The 6,222-nt window shown below is 29.9% G+C and overlaps 3 annotated features.

The window, feature by feature from the left end:
- Positions 1-1,539: part of a repeat region ((Ca3-5) Ca3 region on Chromosome 5; Ca3 is a large dispersed repeat sequence utilized as species-specific and strain-specific RFLP probe) that runs on past the window's edge.
- Positions 1-2,894: part of a repeat region ((MRS-5) Major Repeat Sequence (MRS) on Chromosome 5; MRS units are composed of variable numbers of RPS units flanked by HOK and RB2 sequences; only partial MRS sequences are present on chromosome 5 in Assembly 21 likely due to assembly error) that runs on past the window's edge.
- Positions 1-2,894: a repeat region ((HOK-5) Repeat sequence of about 8 kb, part of the Major Repeat Sequence (MRS) on Chromosome 5; MRS units are found on most chromosomes; only partial MRS sequences are present on chromosome 5 in Assembly 21 likely due to assembly error).
- Positions 2,895-6,222: the final 3,328 nt, after the last annotated feature.

Genomic DNA, 6,222 nt, shown 5'->3' with positions numbered 1-6,222 from the left:
GTTCTTATTTCAATGAAGCATGGTTTACAAATTGGGAGAGAATSTCAATAGTTCTTTCATATTCAGTATCTATGAGATATGAACTATTTTTTTTGAAGTTGTTAGTAACAAAATGACAATGATTGTTAATACTATTAGTGCCAATAGAGTATAGATTCCAYTGGCTGCCATTTTATCAATTGAGTACATTTGATTACTTACTACTTACTTTGGCAAATCAATCAAAATGGCTTTGAYATAATGTTTAAGAACATATTCACAATTAATGATGTTATTTTTAGTTTGATCCAGGGGCTATTCATTTCYATTTTCCAACCAAGTTACGATAGATGATATGTGTTTGGACACTATTCACATACTACTATGATGTTCACAGTTATTTGWGTTAGACATAAGTTCAAGGGATATTCACTTAAAACCTTGTAWATTTGAAATCRCCCCAAATACTTGTACTGGCATAACAAAAACAAACTGATATTTCAACAGCATAAAATTAGGTGCACAAATTTGAAAAAAAACAGCTTCTAAAACTATTTGGCAATTARGGAGATACTAGTTTGTTTGAAAGAAGTATTAGAAGTATTAGGAAAATGGCAGGATGATTTCTATTTAATTGTACTATACTTTCAGGATCWTCCCTAAGTGTCCCCAGAATAAGCAGTGCCAACGATCAAAATTCAATAGGAAAGTCATCACTAGTATCTGCATGGGGATGAGCTASTCCTAAAAAGGTTTTGTTGTCTTACACAAGTAGAACGCTTAAAGTCAATGGAAGGAAACAAGAAGTAGGATACAAGGATACCTATAACATTCTAATCAGAAGTTCAAACTGGAAATGACCCATTGAARAAGAGAAACAACATAATCAATTAGATTCCCACMTTAACACGAATGAAATAAGATTGAATAAGATCACAATAAAAARCCRCAACCTTATTCTGTTCACAACAAGGTCGACTTTATTCACATTGTGGGTCTACTTCTATTCCAATTTTACTTAGCAAAAGTTATACCTTTCTTTTCCCAATTCATGAACAATAGTGGTCATCTTAAATGATTGMTGCTTTCCCATTTTCATGTCAACTCTTTATTGTTTTCAAAGGGTACTGTTGGGTTTTCTTTCCTTCATTTCTATTTGTCTACATTATGATTGTACTATCAACCAAATATGCAATCACTACTGTTGTTACAACTAACCAAAGTRTCACAAAGGAAGGACAATTGTGAATAAGCTAATAGGAGGGCTYGATTTAGTTTGAGTGAAGATGTTTTTTGGCTATATTAATTAACTGTTGTGTTTTTACCCTACACATACATATCTGCAGGAATCACACAAAATTGTCMAATTTACATACTTAAGGATTCCCAAATAATACAACTTGCTATAACTCATGAAATAATCAAGYTATAAGAAAACTACTAATACCGTTAAGGCCAGGAGCTCGGACACTCTTAATTAATCCTAAAAACGGAAATATTTTTATTTYAAGCTGTGTGAACTTTACCCGGGGTAAGTGTTAGGTTTTTTGATTTGAATTCCCMAGAAGCAGATTTTGTTATAACTCGCTCAATATTTGTGCTACGTTGAAATGGTMAAGATATTCAGAATCAGCAGGTCATTTTCTATCAATTCATGTCCTAAAAGTCGAAATCTAAATTTTGAATTTGTTAGTGTTTTTTTTTGTATGGGGATTAGGTTCATTTTGCATTTTSGAAAAAAAATCAAAAATTTTCCAAAATTTCAAACTTGCTAACTTAAGAGTTCAGAAAAACGAAATTTTGCCATAACTCAACGAATATTTATGCTATATTGATTCTATAAAGACTTTTAAAATCAGGAGCTTAATCTCTATCGTTTGATGCTATCTAAATTGATTTTAAAATTTTAACCTTTACCCGGATATTTGCTAGGTTTGATGACTTAGTAATTCCAGGAAATGGTTTTTACTATAACTCMACCAATATTTATGCTACGTTGAAATGGTWAAGATATTTAGAATCAGCGGGTCATTTTGTATCGGTTAGTGTCATCAAAACCAAAATCTAAATTTTGAATTTGTTAGTGATTTTTTTTTGTATGGGGATTAGGTTCATTTTGCATTTTSGAAAAAAAATCAAAAATTTTCCAAAATTTCAAACTTGCTAACTTAAGAGTTCAGAAAAACGAAATTTTGCCATAACTCAACGAATATTTATGCTATATTGATTCTATAAAGATATTTAGAATCAGGAGCCCAATMTCTATCATTTGATGCCATTGAAAGTGATATTTGAATTTTAACCTTTACCCGGATATTTGCCAGATTTGTTGACTTAGAAATCCCAAGAAATGTATTTTGTTATAACTCAACCAATATTTATGCTACATTGAAATGGTAAAGATATTTGGAATYAGGGACTCATTTTCCAGCRGTTGATCTCATAAAAAACCAAGGTCATATTTTTGCCTTATGTTATCTATTTAAAGCCTACCCGGCTATSGTCTTTGCGAAAATAAAAAYGAAAAATATAGCAAGTTTACCTATGTGAATGCTACCCGGCTATCGTCTTTGCGAAAATTTYAATTAAAATCAAGGAAAACATATGGTCTGTACCCTACCCGGCGATCGTCTTTGCGAAAATTTGAATAAAATCAAGGAAAATGTATCATCTRGACCCTACCCGGCTATCCTCTTTGCGAAAATTTCAATAAAACAGGTTTTCTAGTGGTTTRCAGTATATTTTACCCAACAGGTCTGAAGGAGTTCCCCATAGAAAGCTCTTTTCCTTGTTATTATGGTATAGCAAAGAGATTTTCAAGTGTCTTTAATCTACACAATCATACACTATTATTAACAGAGCAGGTTTTAATTTGAAAGAAATACATATTATACTCATTCAAGGATYCTTTCTTATCATATTTAAGTTCATTTGGATATTTTCTTAAAGTCTGAGAACTAAACACATACTTGATATATTGAAGATACTATAAACGCTACTATCAACTACCACCTTTCAATATTAATGTTTTATACACGCTGACAACCAAATTTGATTTATATGGTGTTGCTTTGTTTTTTTCAATCAGRATTGGAGATTAGATCAAAATGTCAGTATATCTATTGATTGATGAATCAAATACATCTTCAAAGACGCCAATGGATACTCACGAAAATAAGGGACGGTTTTAACAACTGAAATACCCACAGTTGTGTTTATCCATCTAGATTCCAAGGATCTGGATTTATCTATCAACTGATTGAATCAAAGATTARAAGTTTTGATATTAAGTGTAATTGACTCGGTAACCATTTGTAGGAAGTTTCATTATTGTTTAGAACTGGTTAGCTTATGAAATATAAATYGTCATTAACATTTATCAGAAACCTTGTAATTGTCTTTCCCTTATCGCCAATTAATTGATCTTGAATCATATATCTAAAAGAAAAAACAATTCCCACAATTTGTGCTAACAAGTCTAGTTTCATCATCATTTGATAGATTGGTCAATTGATTCACTCTTTTGAATGTTTTGTTTGTTCTTGATCATTAATGATGGATTCCTTATTCTTTTTGTGGTAGATAGTTGTAGATACATGGATAGAATTATCATAATTTATAACACCAATTTAAACAAAGTGAAATCTTCTGGATAGATTAATCTAACATTCTAAACATTTCAGAACTTAATTTATTATTAGAACAGAGTGGATTTCAATACTTGATTGTGTATTGTAGAATGAATGCTGTTTGATATTAAGATTTTTTTTGGTGTCAAATTAGTATTGAATTATCAACAAAATTGGCAACCAACTATTTTCCTTGTGTGGTAGATTTAATCCAACAATACACACAAATACAAATACTATTTCTACATATCTTATAATGATCAAAGAAGATGTTACAGATAACGAGTTGTTTGTTATATACGATGCCAATAAAGTAGAAGATAATGCCAAAGACAGGGATTTCTTTATCAATCCACAAAAAAAGATCAATTCTTGATGAATGTTTAGAATCTACTCAAGATAAAATATTACAAGATACCAACAAGCATAAAAGTAGAACTAGTAAACTATAGTGATATTCACAATTTTATTTGTGGTTCAGTTTAGTAATGTAATGCTGCAAAATGGTGTCAATTCATTTCGAGGATTAAGCATGCAGTTGTGATGAAGCAAACAACCACTAATAATTTGTGGTTAGTAAAAGACACAAGAAAGAAATAACTCATTATCAATATCATTTTACTTAACTTTTATATTACCTTAAGCATCTTGTTAGAAAAAATACTGATTTTTACCAATAATAATGGAGAAATATACATATATTTGCCATATTCAGTCAAATTCATCAACCAAAAGTTATGATTACTATCTCGGAGTTTAATAGAACTTTCTGTCAAGTTGAAAAGTGTTTTAAAGTCAACATAGAGTTACTGATAATGATTTACTAATACTATATTTCAAAAATTTATTAGATTACTTGATAACATTAAATACATAAAATAAACATCATGAAGTATGATGTAAAGCTATAATAAGAATTCAGTTAGTCTATTAAAAAGTTAATCATCATCCCTAACAGCCGTGTGACATAGATACAGTAGTATTCTAAACTCCAAGACAGTTAAAAAATGTATTGAATCGTATCTTAACTAAGGAAGAAGCAGCCATTTGTTTTTGCTGCCCCCACCACTGAGTTAAGCACTTTTCTCATTAATTATCTCGAGTATAATACCTTGTTAGTCAGGGTGGGATGATTCTGTCTATTAAATCTCAATTTCTTTATAAATATACTTAGATATTCCTCTTGTTTATAATTTCAGGAAATAAAATATTAAACCATTACAATCTAACATGGCTAAATATTATCAATGTAGATTAGTATTAGGTTCAGATTATTCAGCAAGAGTATTTCTTGCATTATTAGTTGAATGTAAGGTATCTAATTTTGACATACAAGTCCTATCAAGCTTTACTTTACAGACAACTATAAAAACTATCCATGGGTCTTTGATTAGTCTTCAAAGGGGGTATTTATATAAATTTTCTAACCATTCTCTTTCCACCACATGTTCAGTTTTATCCCTAAAAGGGGAAACATTATAATATACCAATAAAGTGTAAAAGTTTATTGGTTGTTTTGTCAAACAATTAGTCCAACCTTATATTTTAATCAACAATAGTGATAAGGTTTGTGACTTATCCTTAAAAGTTATACCCAACTAATGAGACTATAGAGCACACTTGACTGTACACACAATCCACTTCATTTGAGGTTTCAATAGTTAAAAGAGTAGGTTGAATATGCCCTATTCTTATATCCTATGTGATCCAAACTAAGTAAAGACATAATAATTCAAACAATAAAACAGTGGAATTAGTTAAAAACCCTTACATGACTAAATATTACTAAGTTAAGAGTAGATTATTGTTTGCCAAGATTATGATAATAATAGAATATTTGTAGTGCCACTCAATTATTATTTTGAAGAGGCTTAAACATAGCTCATTTACTAGCTGAATTGAGTGTAGAGGATATATGGATGGTGGTGGAAATAGAAGTGGTTGTTAACTGGAACGTTAAAACACCCTGTCGTCCAAATTTAGCTTTTGTAATACTTTTACATGTGTTACTATATCCATTATCCCACCACCACCAACTATTTGATTGCTATAAACAATTGGCTTATTGTTGAGTAATTTGTCTGGGATTAATTTCAGGATTAAATTGATGTGTAGATATATATATATTTTGATATTACCTGATTTGGATTAAATCAAAACAATCTATAGTAAAATAATTTTTGTGTGTGTGCGTAGATAATAATTTTAGACGATCTGCATAACCTCTAATTTAGTTATTTTTTTATCATTCTTCTTATTCAACCAACAAGCTTTGACCACCAGCAAGGTACTTCCAATGGGTTTAACAACAAGTGTTACTAGTGAAGAGTTGAAAAAGTAATAGTAAGTAAGTTTAGTGATGAACTATCTCTTTATGTAGTAACACCAATACAAAAGACATTTCTCAAAAACATTGATTCTAAGATTTAGCCTTGTTTAATCTCATTCATTCTTATTAAAAACTATTCTATTTTAAAATATTATGCAAGTTGTAAATATAAGTAAATCTTTCATTCTTCACATTCTTTCCTCTTTGGGATGAATTGGCGAGTGGCAGCCAAATAAAATGGAATTTTAAATTTTTTCTTTTTCGTCTTTTTTTAATTTCTTCTTC

Source organism: Candida albicans, chromosome 5 (assembly GCF_000182965.3).
Source record: "Candida albicans SC5314 chromosome 5, complete sequence".
Taxonomy (NCBI): Eukaryota; Fungi; Ascomycota; class Pichiomycetes; order Serinales; family Debaryomycetaceae; genus Candida; species Candida albicans.
The sequence above is the reverse complement of the archived record's forward strand: the minus strand, read 5'-3'. Positions and strand labels throughout refer to the sequence as shown.